Below are 21,115 nucleotides of genomic sequence, written 5' to 3' on the forward strand. Positions count from 1 at the left end.
TATAAAATATCATGGGAAAGCGTATGCAGCTATTGGGAGGATAAGAAACCACCAGTCAGAGGACTAGGGAGAGAGTGAAGGGGTCAGAAGACAGGAAAGTTTCCCCAGGGAAGGGGATGACTCCAGTTCTTTTCTTTTTTTCTTTTTTCTTTATTTTTTTTAGATAGGATCTTCACTCTGTTGCCTCAAACTCCTGGGCTCAAGTGATCCTTCTGCCTCGGTCTCCCAAGTATCTGGGACTACAGGTGTGCACCACCTAGCTAAGTTTTACAATTCTTTTGTAGAGACAAAGTCTCGCTAAGTTGCCCAGGCTGGTCTTGAACTCCCAGGCTCAAGTGGTCCTCCTACCTTGTCCTCCCAAAGTGCTGGGGTTAGAGGCTTGAGCCATCGCGCCCAGCCTGATTCCAGTTTTTAAACCTCCCAGAGAGCTCCCTCTGGTTGGAAGCAGGGCTAATTCAAAAGCAGCCCATGGCTTCTGGCAGAGTGCATGGGTCCACTATTTACACTGATTTGTAGTATGGAGAAAGACCCAGAAATATACTCTATAATAGTTTTAAAGAAGAAAACAAAGCTGAATGCCTGGGATATCCACTGCACTGCTGTTTACACTTGAAGCAAAAAACAAAACAAAACAAAACAAAAAAACCTGGAAACCACCTAAATGTCAAACCACAGAAAAGCAGTTAGCAAAATCTGAGAACTAGTATATACTGAGTGCTGACCATGTGCCGATTGCTTTAAATAGAGCATAGCAAAATAATTATACCTTTTTATCCTTGCAACAACTGTGAGAATCAAACCTCCCAGTCTCTGAAAAAAGTCAGATTCAAAGAAGACAAAGGAAAGAAGTCTCTTCAATCAACACTGTGGAAACTATTTGACATCCTTATATATGTATATAAAAAATTAAACTCAACCCTTATCTCATACCACGTATAGAAATTAACTTGGCCAGGCGTGGCAGCTCACACCTGTAATCCCAGCATTTTGGGAGGTCGAGGGGGGCAGATCACCTGAGGTCAGGAGTTTGAGACCTGCCTGGCCAACACGGTAAAACCCCGTCTCTACTAAAAATATAAAATTAGCCGGGCATGATGGTGCATGCCTGTAATCCCAGCTGGGGAGGCTGAGGCAGAAGAATTACTTGAACCCGAGAGGCGGAGGTTGCAGTGAGCTGAGATCACACCATTCCAGCCTGGGCAACAAGAAAATCATCTCAATAAATAAATAAATAAATAAATAGAAAGAAATTAACTTGACATGGACCATAGACTTAATTGTAAAACCTAAAACTTCTAGGAGAAAATCTTGGTAACTTTGATTTGATTCTTATATGACACCCAAAGCACAAACCACTTTAAAAAACGGGGAAGGATCATCCATGCAAAGCTAGAGGCGAAAAGAAAAAATAAATTAAAAAAATTAAAAATGGGGAAGGGGCGGCCGGGCGCGGTGGCTCACACCTGTAATCCCAGCATTTTGGGAGGCCGAGGCAGGCGGATCACAAGGTCAGGAAATCGAGACCATCCTGGCTAACACAGTGAAACCCCGTCTCTACTAAAAATACAAAAAATTAGCCTGTAGTCCCAGCTACTCGGGAGGCTGAGGCAGGAGAATGGCATGAACCTGGGAGGCAGAGCTTGCAGTGAGCCGAGACTGCGCCACTGCACTCCAGCCTGGGTGACAGAATGAAACCCCGTCTCAAAAAAAAAAAAAAAAAAAATAGGGAAGGGGCAATAGGTGCTATTTAGAATCATGTTATGTTGTTATATTCTTCTTCTTCTTCTTCTTCATTTTGTTTTGTTTTTTGTTTTGTTTTGTTTGTTTGTTTGAGACAGGATTTCTCTCTGTTGCCAAGGCTGGAGTGCAGTGGCACAATCAGGCTCACTGCAGCCTCGAACTCCTGGACTCAAGGCATCCTCCTACATTGCTAGGACTACAGGTGCACTCAGTCATGCCCAGCTAATTTTTTGTGTCTGTGTGTGACAGGGTTTGCTGTGTTGCCCAGGCTGGTCTCAAACTTCTGGTCTCAACCTCCACAAGTGCTGGGATTATAGGCATGAGCCACAACACTATGTCAGAGTATTCATTTGTTACAGTTACTATCTATGTCAAGCAATGTGGATCTTCCATTTATGCTAGTGATACAAAGTTTCCTTTTTAAATAAATGGGGTTAAGTTTCTAGACTGTAAATGAACCAACGGAAAACATGCAGGTATAAAATACAGACCCTGGGGCCGGCGCAGTGGCTCACACCTGTAATCCCAGCACTCTGGGAGGCTGAGGCAGGGGGATCACTTGAGGCCAGGAGTTTGAGACCAGCCTGGTCAATATGGAGAAACTCTGTCTCTATGAAAAACACAAAAATTAGCTGGGCGTGGTGGCGCACACCTGTAATCCCAGCTACTCAGGAGGCTGAGGCAAGAGAATTACTTGCACCTGGGAGGTGAAGGCTGCAGTGAGTTGAGATCACGCCACTGCACTCCAACCTGGGCAACAGAGCGAGACTCTGTCTCAAAAATAAAAATTTAAAAAAAAAAAAAGATACAGACCCTGAAGCTAGACATTTTGGGTTCAAACTCTGGCTCCACCTTGCCCTGGGCAAGGTGAGGATCCTCTTTTGCCTCAGCCTCCTCATGTGTAAAATGGGCTTGATATGAGATTTTGACCTCAAAGGCCTATGGAAGGATTTACTGGATTTCTACAGACAGAAAACTTAGAACATGAGCTGGCATACAGTACATGCTATCTTGGTATTTGCTATTGTTATAATTACTCACTCGTATTACTAATAGTAAAAAAATGGGTTTTGGAAAAACATAGGCTTTTTCTTTTATTTTTGAATCATTTCCCCTTTTGCTGTTGTTTTGGCACTATCAATAGAGATCTGTGAGCAAAATACTTACTTGATTGTGAAAGAAGGCAAGAAAGAAACCCAGCGTAGGACCAGTCAATGGGACCCTTGAACACTGGAAACAGCTCCTGCTCAAGGAAGCTGCCGATGTTCTGCTGAAGGACTCCAGCTTCCGACCTCTGACCCCTGACCTCCAGCCTCTGACCTGTGACTAGCAAGGGGACTCAAGAGTAAAAGAACAGACTGTGGAGCATCCACACTGGTGCTGGGACAGTAGACAAAGGGCCTCTAACAGGCCTTTGTGCTTCCTGAGAACAGCAGGAGACAAAAGAAAACAAAGCAAAAAGGAGCGGGGTAGGCTGCAGCAGCTGGAGGGTGTTTAGCTTGAGAGCTCTGTGATGGAAACCTCTGCAGAGGGGTTATCCCCTCTATGGATCAAAGAAAATATCTGTCGCCAAGAAAATCACTGTTTGAGTTCTCAGGATGCATGGTAATGGGGCCTTTCACGTTACCCTTGAGAGTATAAGCTGGGATTGTCATTTTGGAAGACTGGCGATTCTAACAAAGTTAAACACATACCTAGCCTCTGATCCAGCAATCCCACTCCTAGAATTTAACCTAGAAAAATCAAACTCTATGGCCATAAGACGAATGACCAAGAATGCGTATTGCTGCTGTATTCATACTATGAATCATAGGCACTTCTAAAACTGAAAACCATCCAAAGATCCGCCAACAGAAGACTGGACATATGAACTGTGCCATAATCAGACAGTGGAATATTACTCTGAAATTAAAAGGAACAAACTGCTGATCTGTGCGGCAACATGGATGAATCTCAAAAACATTATTTTGAGCAAAAGTCACCAGACACAAAATCATGCACACTACATAATTCCAGCTATTTGAATGCAAACACAGGCCAATAAACTAATCTATGGTGATAGGAATCAGACCTGTGGTTATCCTGGGTGGGTGGTGGTGGTAAGGATCTGACTGGAAAGGGGCATTAGGGAACTTTGGAAATTTTTTTTCTTTTTTCTTTTTTTTTGATTCGGAATCTCGCTCTGTCGCCCAGGCTGGAATTCAGTGACACAATCTCGGCTCACTGCAACCTCCGCCTCCTGGGTTGAAGGGATTCTCCTGCCTCAGCCTCCTGAGTACCTGGGATTATAGGCACGTGCCACCATACCCAGCTAATTTTTGTATTTTTAGTAGAGATGGGGGTTTCACCTTGTTGGTCAGGCTGGTCTCGAACTCCTGACCTCAGGTGATCCTCCCGCCTTGGCCCCGCAAAGTGCTGAGATGACAGGCGTGAGCCACTGAGCCCAGCCTGGAAATGTTCTGTCTCTTCTTTGTTAGAGTAGCGGTCACGTGGGTATATATAACTGTCAATAAAACATATCTGTACTGGGTTGAACAGTACCGCCTGCCCCCAGTTCATATCTTACCTGGAATCTCAGAATATGACCTTGTTTGGAAACAGAGTATTTGCAGACATCATTAGTCAAATGAGAGTGAGGTCATATCAGATTAGTAGGCCCAATCCAATGACTGGTGTCCTGATAAGAAGAGAGAGATGGCCGGGCACGGTGGCTCATGCCTGTAATCTCAGCATTTTGGGAGGCCGAGGCGGGCAGATCACTTGAGGTCAGGTGTTTGAGACTAGCCTGGCCAACATGGTGAAACCCTGTCTCTACTAAAAATACAAAAATTAGCCAGGCGTGGTGGTGCACACCTGTAATCCCAGCTACTCAGGAGGCTGAGGCAGGAGAATCGCTTGAACCCAGGAGGCGGAGGTTGCAGTGAGCCAAGATCATGCCACTGCACTCCAGCCTGGGCGACAGTGCGAGACTCTGTCTCAAAAAAAAAAAAGAGGGAGACTCAGGGAGAAGACCACGTGATGATTGAGAAACTGCAGTGAGGTCCACAGGCCACACAGCACCAGGAATTGTACACCAGAAGCTGGGAAGAGACAGGAAAAGATCCTCCCCTCTAGCCTTCAGAGAGATCATGGCCTTGCCAGCACCTCGATCTTGGATTTCTAGCCTCCAGATCTATGAGAGAATACATTTCTGTTGCTTTAAGCCACCAAATGTGGTACTTTCTTACAGAAGCTCTGGGAAACTACTATACTACCAAACTGAACATTTAAGATTGTGTATTTTGGCCAGGCACAATGGTTCACACCTGGAATCCCAGCACTTTGGGAGGCCGAGGTTGGAGAATTGTTTGAGGCCTGAAGTTTGAAACCAGACTGGGCAACATAGGGAGACCACGTCTCTAGAGAAAAAAATAATAATAATTTTTTTTATTTAGCCAGGCATGGTGGTGCTCGCCTGTGGTCCCAGCTACTCAGGAGGCTGAGGCAGGTGGATCGCTTTAGCCTGGGAGGTCAAAGCTGCAATGAGCCATGATCGTGTCACTGCACTACAGCCTGAGCAACAGAGTGAGACCCTGTCTCAAAAGAAAAAAAATCAGTCTGGGCACTTGTAATCCCAGCACTTTGGGAAGCCGAGGAGGACAGATCACTTGAGCTCAGGAGTTTGAGACATGCCTGGGCAACATGGCGAAACCCTGTCTCTACTAAAAATACAAAAATTAGCCAGGCATGGTGGCATGCACCTGTGGTCTCAGCTACTAAGGAGGCTGAGGTGGGAGGATCACTTGAGCCCAGGAGGTTGAGGTTGCAGTGAGCCATGGTTATGCCGCTGCACCCCAGCATGGGTGACAGAGACCCTGTTTCAAAAAAAAAAAAAAAAATGTCCTGATAAGACACATTTTAAGTAAGAATTTTATTTTAAGTAAGTTATACTCCAATTTTAACAATAGAAAATTGCTCGTTGGAAACAGCAAGCTGGTGACGAAGGCTCCAACCTGGCTCATGCTTCATCAAATGAGACAGCACCCCCAAAAGAAAGCCAGCCCAACGCTACTCTGAATTGACCTTGAGGGGCAGTACTTGGCCACTGACCAGCCAGATCCCTCCCATAGCTCTCCCTTCTTGCTCGTCTATCACAAAGATACTGTCCCTTCTGCCCACAGCAAAAATGCCCCCTTAACTCTCTCAAACACAAACACCACATGATCTCTGTGCAGCACTACCCCAGAGACCCACTTTGCAGATGCTCCATTGGAAAGCCACTGGCCCGCTTATAAGAGCACTCCCTTCCTTGGAGTCTAAGCCCTCAGGACCACCTGGTCAGGAGCCGAGAGCATTGGCCCAGCTCCTCTTCCCATTCATTCACAGATGTGTTCCCCAAAATGCCTACCTGAAGGAATCTTCAGCTCCATTCCTTTGGTTCCTATAGCCTAAACACTTACAAAAGGAGATTTTGTTTTTAACTTCATTATTTTGCTTCATGGTAGAAGCCTAGACCTTGAGAACAGGCCCATCATTTGTCTAAGCACACCCTGCAGATATCTGCATGAGGATTAGGGTCAGCGAAGGTCAGAAATGGCCACTGAGTGCAGAGACCACCCGGCCCAATCCCTACTACATGATCTCATCCCCACAGGCTCCTCCATATTCACTGGTGCTTACCATGTCCCAAGGAACTTTCAAGCATTAACTAATTGCCTCCCAACAAGGCTGGAGTTGGGAACTATTATCTTCTCTCTCTCTCTTTTTTTTTTTTTTTTTTGAAACAGGGTCTCACTCTATCACCCAGGCTGAAGTGCAGTGGCACGATCTCCACTCACTGCAGCCTTGACCTCCCCAGGCTCAGGTAATCCTCCCACCTCAGCCTCCCAAGTAGCTGGGATTACAGGTACACAACTGCACACTCAGCTAATTTTTTGTATTATAATTTTTTTTTGTAGAGACGGGGTTTTGCCATGGTGCCCAGGCTGGTCTCGAACTCCTGGGCTCAATATTATTATCTTCTCTTACTGATGAGGAAATGCAGGACCAGAGGGATGAGGTAACTTGTCTGAGATTACACACAACAGTAAGCTGCACAGCAGGGACCATCTCAACCACTGGGCTATCCCACCCAGTGTATATCTGCTTCTAGGGATTAAGTACCATATTCTCCAGTGACCAAGAACCTAAAGGTTTTTCTTTGTTACTGGCCAAAACTATTTTAACTTTTTTATTTTTCCACTCTTCTTGAGAAACACTACGGAAGTGAGTCCCAAGTTTAGTTTTATAACAGCCCAGAGACTCTAAAAGGTCATTGGGACATCCTCCAAAACATTATATAAACAAAGCTGAGTATAACAGGATAAAGATTCTTTGGTTTTGTTTTTAACATATTAAAAAAAACATTTAATATGTTTTGTTTTGTTTTGTTTTAAAAGTTAATAAAAACAAGAATAAACTGGAAAAGACTAGTTTTTTCTAACTTCATGGGAAAACCCAGTTTCTATTCTCCCTGACAACAGAAAGGACTTTGAGCTGGGTTTCTCAGAAGAGAATCAAACCAATAATTTCTTACTGCAGGAAAGGAAACTTAGGCCTATGGGTACTGGCCCTGTCAATGTCCACAGACCATGTCCACAAGAGTCCACAGTAGCTATTGGCTCAGTCAAAGGAGCTTCTCCAGTTGGGGGCACAAGACACTGAAAAACCAGAGAGACTTTATTCCAAGAGTGCAAGGATGGTTCAATATTAGGAAGCTTCTTAATATAACATAACACAGTCAGTCTTCTGTGTCCATGGATTTTGCATCTTCAGTTTCAATCAACCACAAATTGAAAATGTAGTTTAGACTACCATATGATCCAGCAACCTCACTGCCAGGTATATACCCAAAAGAAAGGAAATCAGTATATTGAAGACATATCTGCACTCCCAGGTTTATTGCAGCACTATTCACAATAGCCAAGATTTGGAAGCAAACTGAGTGCCCATCAGCAGATGAATAGATAAAGAAAATGTGACCCGAGCTTGGTGGCTCACTCCTGTAATCTCAACATTTTGGAAAACTGAGACCAGAGGATCACTTGAACCCAGGAGTTTGAGGCCAGCCTGGGCAACATGGCGAAACCCCGTCTCTACAAAAAAATATAAAAATTAGCCAGGCGTGGTGGTGTGCCTGTAGTTGCAGCTACTTGGGAAGCTGAGGTAGGAGGATCAATTGAGCCTGGGAGATTGAGGCTGCAGTGAGCCATGATTGCACTGATCATGCCTGGGTGACAGAGTGAGACCCTATCTCAGAAAAAAAAAAAAGAAAAGAAAAAAGAAGAGAAGAGGGGAGGGGAGGGGAAGGGAGGGGCCAGGCGAGGTGGTTCATGCCTGTAATCCCAGCACTTTGGGAGGCCGAGGCTGGCAGATTACCTGAGGTCAGGAATTCGAGACCAGCCTGCCTAACATGGTGAAACCTCGTCTCTACTAAAAATACAAAAATTAGCCAGGCATAGTGATGCACACCTGTAATCCCAGCTACTCGGGAGGTTGAGGCAGGAGAATCGCTTGAACCTGGGAGGCAGATGTTGCAATAAGCTGAGATCACATCACTGCATTCCAGCCTGTGCGACAGAGAGACTCCATCTCCAAAAAAAATTAAAAAGAAAGAAAGAAGGAAAGAAAATGTAGTACATATACAGAATGGAGTACTATTCAGCCATTAAAAGAATGAGATCCTGTCATCTGTAACCACATGAGTTCATCATTATGTTAAGTGAAATAAGCCAGGCACAGAAAGATAAACATTACATGTTTTCACCTGTATGTGGGTGCTAACAATTAAAACAATTAAACTCATGGAGATAGAGAGTAGAAGGACAGTTACCAGAGGCTGGGAAGAATGGTTGGTGGGTGGGAGGAGGTGGAAATCATGGTTGGTTGGTACAAAAACATGGACAGAATGAATAAGAGCTAGTATTTGATAGCACAACAGGGTGACTAGAGTCAATAATGTAATTGTACATTTTTTAATTACTGAAACAGTATAACTGAATCATAACACAAAAGATAAATGCTTGAGAAAATGGAGACCCCATGTACACTCATGTGATTATTAAGCATTGAATTCCTGTATCAAAATATCTCATGTACCGCATAAATATATCTATCTACTATGTACTCACAAACATTTCAAATTTAAAAAAAAAGAAAAAAAATGTAGTGAGGCCTACAATGATTGTTTCTGTACTGAACATGTACAGACATTTTTCTTGTCATTACTCCCCAAACAATATAGTATAACAATTATTTATATAGTTTCTACATTGTATTAGTTATTATAAGTAATTTAGAGATGATTTAAATTACACGGGAAGGTGTAAGTAGGTTATATGCAAATACTATGCCATTTTGTATAAGGGACCTGTGTGTCCATGGATTTTGGTATCTTTGGGGGGTTCTGGAACCAGTTCCGCAAGTATTCAAAAGGACAACTGTAGTAGGTTCTGGGAGATCTGTAAATGCTAGATAAAAATCAGGAAAAGTAGGAATTGATGGATAATTACCTAACATGATAAAATACCTCAACCTCAGATAAAGGCCAGCATTTTGCATAACTTAGAATCACTAGAGGCATTCCCACTAAAGAAAGAAGCAATACAAGTATGCTCACTACCATTATACAGGAAGTAATAGCCAATGCAATTACATCAGCAAACAAAATTAGAGATACAAGAGTTAAATAGGAGGAGGTGAAGTTATTTCCACTTGTAGATGAGATGATTATAAATCTAGAACATCCAACAGAATCAACTAACAAACTACTATAAACAATAGCCAGGGGCCAGGTATGGTGGCTCATGCCTATAATATCAGTGCTTTGGGAGGATCACTTGAGGCCAGGAGTTTGAGACCAGCCTGGGCGACATAGCAAGACCCCGTCTATACATAAAAAATACAAAAGTTAGTTGGACACAGTGGTACGTGCTTGTTGTCCCAGCTCCTTGGGAGGCTGAGGTGGAAGGATCATTTGAGCCCAGGAGTTCGAAGCTATAGTGAGCCATGATTGAGCCACTGCACTTCAGCCTGGGCAACACAGTAAGACCCTGTCTCAAAAAAAAAAAAAAAAAAAAAAAAAAGGCCAGGTGTGATGGCTCATGCCTGTAATCCCAGGACTTTAGAGGCCGAGGCAGGTAGATCAATTAAGGTCAGGAGTTCAAGACCAGCTTGGTCAACATGGTGAGACCCCATCTGTACTAAAAATACAAAAATTAGCCAGGCATGGTGGCGGGTGCCTGTAATCCCAGCTGCTTGGGAGGCTGAAGTAGGAGAATCGCTTGAACCCGGGAGCCGGAGGTTGCAGTGAGCCAAGATCATACCATTGCATTCCAGCCTGGGCAACAAAGCGAGACTGCATCTCAAAATAAATAAATAAATAAATAAATAAATAAATAAATAAATAAATACCCACACACTAGCCAGTTAGAAAAGAGCCCACTTACAATAACAACAAGAAATGTAAAATACCTAGAAATAAACTTATCAAGAAATGTGCAAGATATATACTAAAAAACTGTAAACAATGCTAAAGGACACAGAAGAGTTAAACAAATGGAAAAAGATATACTGTGTTCTTGGATGGGAAGATTTAACATCATAAGTAGGTCCAATTCTCTGAAGTTAATGTATAAATTTAAAGCAATCCCAATGCATTTCACAAGACAGTATATTTAAATGGCCAATAAACATACAATAAGGTGCTCAACCACAATTAATTATCACTACACACACACCAGAGTGAATACAATTAAGAAGACCAAAAAAATCCAAGTGTTGCAAGGATGTGGAATAAATGGAATTCTCAGACATTTCTGGAAGGAAGGTAAATTGTCACATATCTACTTGGAAAACAGTTTGGCAGTATTTTCTGAAATTGAACATGTGCATATCCCACAGCTTAGCAATTTCTTTCGTAAGTAAATATCCAACAGAAATGTGTATACATGGGCACCAAAAGCCATGTGTTACAATGTTCATGGCATGTGGATAAATAAACCTCACAAATAAAATGTTGAGCAAAAGAAACCAGATACAAAAGAATACACGTATTTAAAGTTTTTTTAAAAAAACACAGCAAAACCAATCTATGACAAGAAATAAGGGCCAGGCACAGTGGCTCACACCTGCAACCCCAGCACTTTGGGATCTGAAGTAGGCAGATTGCTTGAGCCCAGGAGCTCGAGACCAGCTTGGACAACATAGTGAGACCCCATCTCTACAAAAAAATAAAAAAATTAGCCAGGCATGGTGGCTTGTGCCTGTAGTCCCAGTTACTTGGGAGGATTGCTTGAGTCCGGGAGACAGAGGCTGCAGTGAGCCTAGATAGCATCACTGTGCTGTAGCCTGGGCAACAGAGAGAAACCCTGTCTCAAAGAAAGAGAAAGAAAAAGAAGATGGGAGGGAAGGGGGAGAAGGAGGGGGAGGGGAGGGGAGGGGAGGGGGAGGGGAGAGAAGGGATGCACCTTTGGAGGGAGGGTGGGATAGTGACTGTTTCGGGATCTGGTGGGGGGCTTCTACACGCTGGTAATAGTTGCAAGGGTGTGTTCACTTTGTGATAGCTCCTCAAGCTGTATACTTCCAATTTATTTACTTTTCTGTATATGTGTTATACTTCAGCTTTCCTGTGTGTTTGTGTAATTAGATATTAGATTTTAAAGTTCAAATGGAAAAAAATGAGCAATAGCCTGAAAGAGCTCAAAATATAAGGGGAACATGCCTTTCATATATTAAAATATATTTTTTAGGGCCAGGCTTAGTGGCTCAGGCCTGTAATCCCAGCACTTTGGGAGGCTGAGGAGGAAGGATCCCTTGAGTCCAGAAGTTCAAGACCAGCCTGGGCAACATAGGGAGACCCTGTCTCTATAAGAAATATATATTTTTTTAAATATTATCAACCTTAATAAACAAAACAGTGGGAACTTGAATGAACATGAATAAAAAGAGAAACTAATGGAAAAGAGTAGCAAGTTCTGAAATAGACTCAAGTACATATAGAGAAAAGAGCTCATGATAAATGGCTTATGATAAAATAGCTTCACAATTTAGCAGAAAAAAGTCATCGGGAAGAAAAAATAAAATTGGACCTACTCCTCAGAGCACACATCAGGATAAATTCCAAAAGGATCAAAATTTGAATATAAAATAATAGAAGAAAACATAGGACACATCGTGTTTTTGGCCAGGTGTGGTGGCTCACTCCTGGAATCTCAGCACTTTGGGAGGCTGAGGCGGGCAGATCACCTGAGGTCAGGAGTTCAAGACCAGCCTGATCAACATGGTGAAACCCCATCTCTACTAAAAATACAAAATTAGCCAGGCGTGGTGGCGCTTGTCTGTAACCCCAGCTACTTAGGAGGCTGAGGCAGGAAAATCACTTGAACCTGGGAGGCAGAGGTTGCAATGAGCCAGGATTGCACCACTGCATTCCAGCCTGCGCAACAAAAGGAAAACTCTGCCTCAAAAAAAACAAAAACAAAAACAAACAACAAAAGAAAAACCATACACATCGTGTTTTCTTAAAGTGGGAAGGTTTTGGTACCTGTGATTAAACATTCAGAAACCATAAAAGACTGATAAATTTGACTCCATAGAAATAAAAACTTGTATATACTAAACCAAAAAATTAACAAAATAAAAGAGACACACTAAATTGAATGCAATTTATATCAAAGGCACAAAAGACTAATCTCACTAATATGTAAACGGCTCATAGAAATAAAAAAGAAAAAGTCAACAATGTAATTTTAAAAATAAGCAAAACAATATGAGTAAGACGGTCATAGAAAAATACATAGGCCTTAAACACATTATAAATTAAAAACTTTTCATAACAAATTTAAATTAAGACTACATTGAGTCACTGTTTTTCACCTATCAGATTGGTAAAAATCCAATGATATAAATCCAATTTAATGTGTTGGCAATGATGTGGGCAAACTAGTTTTTCATCCAAAGCTGATGGAAGTACAAATTGGTATTAACGTTATGGAGTGGAAATTGGCAATATCTCTCAAATCACAAATGCAGATACTTAGCAATACCGTTTCTGGGAATTTCTCCTGCATATACAGTATGCACCTGCAACAGGCCACATGTATGAGATTTTTCATCTCATCAGCATCTGTGATAGCAGATGGTATAACCTGCATGTTCACCACACAATAGTATAGCATGATAGATTCAGTAAAACAAGCAAGACACTGAACTGTGTGTTTTCTATGTTGGAAGCTGTGTTCAGCAGAGGTGGCAAAGCTTTTATCTATAAATATCTGTGGAAGGGGTTTGAGTGCGGGCGAATGTTTTTTATTGAGACAGGATCTCAATCTGTCACCCAGGCTGGAGTGCAGTGGTGCCATCTCAGCTTGCCACAACCTCCATTGCCTGGGCTCAAGCGATCCTCCCACCTCAGTCTTCCGAGTAGCTCAGACCACGGGTGTGCGCCACCACACTCAGCTAATTTTTTGTATTTTTGGTAGAGATGGGATTTCACCGCATTGCCCAGGCTGGTCTCGAACTCCTAAGCTCAAGTGATTTGCCCACCTCAGACTCCCAAAGTGCTGAGATTACAGGCACGTGCCACTGCGCCCGGCCCTTTCATCTATCTATATCTATATATTTGTATATGCTTGCATTTGCATAAAGTGAACATATTAGAATAATTCACACTAAAGCGTGAAAGATTGGCAACTCAGACACCTTTCAGAGAGAGTGTATCTTTATTTTATTTTATTTTATTTTATTTATTTATTTAGAGACAGAGTCTCACTCTGTTGCCAGGCTGGAGTGCAGTGGCGCAATCTCGGCTCACTGCAACCTCCGCCTCCCGGATTCAAGCAATTCTCCTGCCTCAGCCTCCCGAGTAGCTGGGATTACAGGTGAGCGCCACCACGCCCAGGTAATTTTTGTACTTTTAGTAGACACAGGGTTTCACCATGTTAGCCAGAATGGTTTCGATCTCTTGACCTCTTGATCCACCCGCCTCGGCCTCCCAAAGTGCTGGGATTACAGGCGTGAGCCACCGCACCTGGTCAGTGTGTCTTTAAAAGAAGATGTTTGTTAACCCAAATAAGTCTAGAATTCGATGGACTTTTTGTCAGGGTAGTAAAATAAGTTGCAAAAATGCATACACTGTAAGTCCAGAGATTTGGGGGGTAACAGGGGAGCCATAGATCAGGAGTTTCTCAGTTTTCCTGAGGATCTGCTCTAATTAGATTAGACCCAATAAAATAAAAACAGTTACCCGGTGAGGCCGGTTATGGGACAGAAGCAGGAAGAAAACTCTTCGCTGTAGTTCTATTTTACATGATGTTGAAACCATATGAATTTATTCTCTGATCAAAATACTAAGCAGTAAAACAGAGGAGTTGCAGTTCATCAGTTCCTGAGCCTTGGGCAAGACCTACAAGATCTACCCCAGCTCCTGTTCCAACAGAGCCTCTGTCGTTTATAATCAAGGAACAAATATTTACAAGAAGTTTTATCACCTGTAATAGCTCACTGACACTTGCCAGAAATGTTTTATGTGAATATTGCTATTGCAAGACATTGTGAGACAGAAAGAGTGTAGGCAATTCACATAACCTCCCGTAAAACCCACTTATCTCTTAGGCAGAGCAAAGATAAGAACAGACAACATCATGAAATTGCTGTGAAAGGCAAGTGTGTGCACATTTCTGAAAGCAGCACAAAAACAAAACAGGTTCCGCATTCAGCAGCTGCACCACAGCTACACCTCGGCTACCATCACTGTTGAATCTGAGCTTCCATGCTTCTCAAACCTCAGCGGGCTTAAGAACCACCTGGAGAGGCTGTTAAAAACACAGCCTCCAGGCCCCTCCCTCAGACATACAATTCAGTAGGTCAGGGGCCCATGAACTTGCATTTCCAGCATGCTTTGTCTCTCGGATGATACTGATGGGGTTGGTGCAAGGACCACATTTGAGGAGTCTGCTCCAGAGAAGGGTTCCTCAAACTGTGCCATGCAGACACATTACCTGGAATCTTGTTAAAATATAGACTCACTCAGAAGGTCTGGGGTAGGGCCAGATACTGCACTTCTTCTTCTTTTTTTTTTTTTTTCTTTTTGAGACAGGGTTTTGTTCCATTGCCCAGGCTGGAGTGCAGGGGCATGATCACAGCTCACAACAGCCTCAGACTCCTGGGTTGAAGCAGTCCTCCCACCTCAGCCTCCCGAGTAGCTGGGACTACAGGCGTGCACCACCACGCCTGGATAATTTTTTTTTTTTTAAGAGACAAATTCTCATTGTATTGCCCAGGCTGGTCTCAAACTCCTGGCCTCAAGCAGTCCTCCTGCCTCAGCCTCCCAGAGCACTGGGATTACAGGGGTGAGCCACCGTGCCTGGCTGGACTCTGCATTTCTTTCTTTCTTTTTTTTTTTTCCTGAGACAGACTCTCACTCTGTCACCCAGGCTGGAGTACGGTGACGCGACCTCAGCTCACTGCAACCTCCACCTCCCAGGTTCAAGCAATCCTCCTGCCTTAGCTTCCCAAGTAGCTGGGACTACAGGTGCACGCCACCATGCCTGGCTAATTTTTGTATTTTTAGTAGAGATAGGGTTTCACTGTGCTGGCCAGGCTGGTTTCGAACTCCTGACCTCTGGTGATCCGCCCACCTTGGCCTCCCAAAGTGTTGGGATTACAGGTGTAAGCCACCACTCTTGGCTGGACTCTGCATTTCTAACAAGCTCCCAGGTGCTGCAGATACCACTGGTCTGCAGACCACACTTTGAGTACCAAGGTTCTGGAATAGCCAACTCCAGTTGTTTCACGGATGAGGAAACTGTGCCTTGGAAAAGGTAAGTGACTTGCCCAAGGGCACTTGCACAGTAAGGGCGGAGACCAGGTGAGGCCCCATGCAGTGTGGCCGCCCTGCCTCAGGAATACCGCCCCACCCCTGACCCCATGTCCCCAGGTCTACGCTACAAGCCTGCCTGAGCCAAGAAGGGATGCCAGCCCTTCAGAACATGGCATGGAAATTTACTAAATCATGCACAGTCCTTCACTCTCCGGAGAAATAAACCACTTACCAGGGAGATTAGTTCCAACCACCAGCCTCTGCAAAAATACACTTTTGATGAAATTATTTTTTCAGTTGCATCACCCTCACCTCCAGTGACACCCCTTTGACCGGCCCTGCTTAGGGAACCTGAAGAAGACGACATGCATTTCTCAACAGATGTGGTTTGAGGCCGGGCGCGGTGGCTCAGGCCTGTAATCCCAGCACTTTGGGAGGCCAGGGTAGGCAGATCATTTGAGGTCAGGAGTTCGAGACCAGCCTGGCCAACATAGTGAAACACCGCCTCTACTAAAAATACAAAAATTAGCTGGACATGGTGATCCCAGCTACTTAGGAAGCTGAGGCAGGAGAATCGCTTTAACCTGGGAGGCAGAGGTTGCAGTGAGTTGAGATCGTACCACTGGACTCCACCCTGGGCAATAGAGCGAGCCTCTGTCTCAAAACAAACAAACAAAAAACATGTGTTCTAATTGCGGGGAGAAGCAGAAATGGGGTTGGGGAAGCTGATCTTGGGGAAGCTGAAGAATCCCTCCTGAGCCCCAAAGGCTCCAGATTTACACTGTGTGCGTTTTTCCAACTCCCTTTATACCCATCAAAAAGTCCATTCAATTAGAGATTGATGTGGGTTAACAAGCACTTTCTTTTTTTATTATTATTATTATTATACTTTAAGTTTTAGGGTACATGTGCACAATGTGCAGGTTAGTTACATAAGTATACATGTGCCATGCTGGTGCGCTGCACCCACCAACTCATCATCTAGCATTAGGTATATCTCCCAATGCTATCCCTCCCCGCTCCCCCCACCCCACAACAGTCCCCAGACTGTGATGTTCCCCTTCCTGTGTCCATGTGTTCTCATTGTTCAATTCCCACCTATGAGTGAGAATATGCGGTGTTTGGTTTTTTGTTCTTGCAATAGTTTACTGAGAATGATGATTTCCAATTTCATCCACGTCCCTACAAAGGACATGAACTCATCATTTTTTATGGCTGCATAATATTCCATGGTGTATATGTGCCACATTTTCTTAATCCAGTTTCTTTTCAGGATGCATTGCTTCTGGGAGGGTTCTGAGCTGACAATCTTTCACACTTTAGTGTGAATCATTCTAATACAGAGGGAAAGGGAGTGGAATTCAGGAAACTAAAGTCTCTGGAGTAATTACGGCACAGTGGGCCTTACTTGAGATCCAGAGCTTCATCTGGGAGCACAGCCTTGGATGAACCACAGCTTGGACCTTGGCCTCTGCACCGTGTTCCAGCTTGGGCCTTGGCCTCTGCACCATATTCACCATTCACCAGCAGATCCCCCTAGCCCCCAGCCCCCAGTGCCTTCAGGCTGTGAGTAGTTTGTGGGCCTGGCCCTGCCAATAACTTGCTATGTGACTTGAGGAAATCACACAGCTTTAGAGACTCTTAAAGCTGGAAGGAAATGCTCCCAGGGGTCACCCGGTTCCATGATCCCAGCACCCCAATTTCTAGACTACAGAACACACAGCCCCTATCGGCCTGTTGGAGGCTGGCTCTCCCAGAAGCAGAGCCTGAGACAGGCTTTGGGCTTCACATGATTAGTGAAGGGACGGAACCTCAAGAGAGAAGGCTTTTATTTTTAGACAGGGTCTCACGGTATTGCCCATGCTGGAGTGCAATCTGGCTCACTGCATCCTTGACCTCCTGGGCTCAGGCAATCCTCCAATCTCAAGCAATCCTCCTGCTCCTCCCGAAGAGCTGGGACCACAGGTGTTTGTCACCACATCCAGCTATTTATTTATTTATTTATTTATTTATGACAGAGTCTTGCTCTGTCACCCAGGCTGCAGTGCAATGGTGTGATCTCGGCTCACTGCACCTTCTGCCTCTTGGGTTCCAGCGATTCTCCTGTCTCAGCCTCCGGAGTAGCTGGGATTACGGGTGCCTGCCACCACGCCCGGCTAATTTTTGTATTTTTAGTAGAAACGGGGTTTCACCATGTTGGCCAGGCTGGTAACTTTTTAAAATTTTGTGTAGATATGGGTCTCACCATGTTGCCCCAGGCTGGTCTCAAACCCCTGAGCTCAAGCGATCCACCTGCCTTAGCCTCCCAGAGAGCTGGGATTACAGGTGTGAGCCACTGCACCCAGCCTGAAGGCTATTTTTAAATAGCACTACAGTGTTGTTCCATTTGAGGCAAAGAGGTCAGGCTTTTGCACCCCTAATTCAGTCAGTGGCCCCCCTGCAGGTGTAGAATGGTATAAACTCTCAGGTATCTCCAGCAAGGTGGCGGGGAGAAGGATACGAATCTGCCATACCTGGCAGCCCTTCCCCCTTCACAGCAACTAGGAAGTGGGTACAAGAGCGAGTTCAGGCAATCTGGGGGCACCAACCCTTCCTTCCAGTTCCAAGAGCCTCTCACATGTGTTTCGAAATACAAAGCCCCTGAGCCCAGGAGTTCGAGACCAGCCTGGGCAACATGGAGAAACCCATCTCTACCAAAAACAGAAAAATTAGCCAGGCGTGGTGGTGCACACCTGTAGTCTCAGCTACTCGGGAGGCTGAGATGGGAGGACTGCCTGAACCAGGGACGTGGAGGTTGCAGTGAGCTGAAATTGTGCCAGGCCACTGTACTCCAGCCTGGGCCACAGAGCAAGACCCTGTCTCAAACAACAACAACAAAAAGAAGAAAGAAAGAAAAAAGAAGCCCCCAAAATCACAAAGGATGGAAGGGGAGGAAAGAATGCAAGCATTTTTTCATTTCCAGAAGAATCTTGGAATCCGCCCTCAGAATCAACCCTAACTGCTCCCCGTGGCTTCCCGGCAGGCTTGAGGAGGCCCCTCCTTCCTCCTCACCCCAGCTCCACCCACTGTCCCGCACCGACGGCTGCTCCCTGAGGACTTTGCCTTATCTCTTCCTGGAATATTCCACAAGAGATTTCTCCCCAGCTGGTTTCTTCTTGTCAGCTCAAACATCACCTCCATAGAGATGCCTTCTCTGGCCACCAGGCCACCCCGTCACACCCTCTGCAGCACTTTCCACACAGCACTGGCCACTCGACGTTATCCTAACTGCATTCAGTTGTGTGTTGTGTGTCGGTCTCCCCACAGGAATGACTACAGGCTCTGGGGACAGAGCCTGGTTCTGGTGTCATCATTGTGTCCTCAGAGCCTGGCACCTGCTTGGCACATAGGAAACTCTATAACTTCTGGCAAATCATATCTGAGTGAATGAACTGGACACATGGGCCAGATGCCAAAATTCCAGCAGAGAAAGAGAACTGGGTCAACTGAACACTCGGCACTCCCAGACACTGGAGGAAAACAGGCACAAGACTAGGATGGGGACGAAGGAGAGAATCCACCAAGTTTTCTTGGCCCTTTGATTCCTCCCTCCTTTCCCAGCCAGATCCCTCTCTCAGCTCCTACCTTGGAAAGACGTTCACTTTTTTTTTTTTTTTTTTTTTTGAGATAGAGTCTCGCACTTTCGCCCAGGCTGGAGTGTAGTGGCGCAGTCTTGGCTCACTGCAACCTCCACCTCCTGGGTTCAAGCGATTCTCCTGCCTCAGCCTCCAGAGTGGCTGGGATTACAGGCGCCCGCCACCACACCCGGCTAATTTTTGTATTTTTAGTAGAGACGGTTTCACCATGTTGGCCAGGCTGGTCTCAAACTCCAGACCTCAGGTGATCCACCTGCCTCGGCCTCCCAAAGTGCTGGGATTACAGGCATGAGCCACCACGTCTGGCCTGACATTCACATTTTAAATGGTGCAAACCTCTCAAAACACCCAGAGGCATCTGGGTTCCAATTCTAGCTATAGATCTGAGCCTCTCTCTCCCCACTGGCACCTGCAAGAGGCACAGTGATCATGCCAGCCTCATGGGGTTGCTGAAAGCACTGGCCTCATGGGTAATATCACTCATTCAGGCACAGGCCTCTGCAAATTGAAACCAAGGCAGGATAAATCCCTACCCCTTAGAGCAGCCATACACCTCCAGGCTGCAGTCCCAGACAGTCTCTGCCTCAGTGCACCTGTCTCTGGGCACCCGTGAGATCCCCTAATATCCCCCAGCATTTCCCAGGTGCCAGGCACTGTGCTATGCGCTTGGTACGCACATGCTTGTTGCTTGATCTGCACGATGACATTAATTTATCCTGGAAGCCCCACACCTCCAGGTGTCATCATCTCCATTTTACAAACAGAAGACTAAGGCTGAGAGATTAAAGCACTGTTCCCAGGACTTACAGCTTGCGAGCTGTGGTGTAATAAGATTCAAGAACCCCACTTTCAGGCCAAGCGCAGTGGCTCACACCTGTAATCCCAGCACTTTGGGAAGCAGAAGCGGGCAGATCACCTGAGGTCAGGAGTTCAAGACCATCCTGGCCAACATGGCGAAACCCCGTCTCTACTAAATATACAAAAATTAGGTGAGCGTGGTGGCACACACCTGAAATCCCAGCTACACGGAAGGCTGAGGCAGGGAGAATTGCTTGAACCGGGGAGGCGGAGGTTGCAGTGAGCTGAGATCGCACCACTGCACTTCAGCCTGGGCGACGGAGCAAGATTCCATCTCAAAAAATCATAATAAAAAATAAACACAATTTTTAAAAAATAAATAAAAATAAAAAATAAAAGAACCCTGCTTTCATCTCATTTATTTAAGTGGCTTGTCACCATCGGCTCATGTCACATGGAAGGAAGGCATGATTACCTCCATTTTACAGAGAAGAGAAGCACAATTGGAACCAGGTCTGAGTGGCGACACCCGCCCCCACACCCCGCCTTCCTGGCTGCCTGAGCTCTCCCTGGGGCAAGCTCTGCTTCCCAGCTTCCCAGATGCAGAGACTGAGGCGTGAGGCTGAGGTGCAAGTCTGCGCACTGAACCCATGATGAGCCCCAGGTGCCTCTCCAGGCAAGAGAGAGAGGCAGCACAGTCTGCCCCACCTGCACCTGCTGTGGGAAGCAGTCGCCTGCACGGCCTTGGCCTAAGGCTCTCCTGGGCTGACTCACCCTCGCTGCTCAGAGTTGGCGGCAGAGGCTGTAGTGTCTGGAGGTCAGCCCTCTCCCCACCCTTGATCTGTGCCTCCTCTCTCCCTCTACCGGATGACCAGGCCCAAAACTGGGTTTTACTGGGGAACCAGACCCACCATGTGCTGGGGCAGCTAGATCCCTGTGTCCTAATCTCCTAATCCCATATGCAATTTCAGGAACGAATAATTAGTTTAATATTTGAAAATCAAGGCCGGTCGTGGTGGCTTAAGCCATAATCCCAGCACTTTGGGAGGCCGAGGCGGGTGGATCAGCTGAGGTCAGGAGTTCAAGACCAGCCTTGCCAACATGG

The 21,115-nt window shown here is 45.3% G+C and overlaps 1 protein-coding gene across 7 annotated transcripts in view; it reads right to left on the reverse strand.

The window, feature by feature from the left end:
- The window catches only part of IL34 (interleukin 34), a 76,220-nt gene that overhangs the window by 26,416 nt on the left and 28,689 nt on the right, over window positions 1-21,115 (reverse strand). The window contains exon 1 of one of the 7 annotated variants that reach the window (XM_063654523.1): window positions 2,908-2,925. The exons of the other annotated variants lie outside the window; for them this stretch is intronic. The gene's annotated coding sequence lies outside the window, so the exon portion shown is untranslated. Of the gene's footprint in view, window positions 1-2,907; window positions 2,926-21,115 lie in introns of those variants that run through there. 7 annotated transcript variants of the gene reach the window in all.

The sequence above is a fragment of the Pongo pygmaeus genome, chromosome 18 (assembly GCF_028885625.2).
Source record: "Pongo pygmaeus isolate AG05252 chromosome 18, NHGRI_mPonPyg2-v2.0_pri, whole genome shotgun sequence".
Taxonomy (NCBI): domain Eukaryota; kingdom Metazoa; phylum Chordata; class Mammalia; order Primates; family Hominidae; genus Pongo; species Pongo pygmaeus.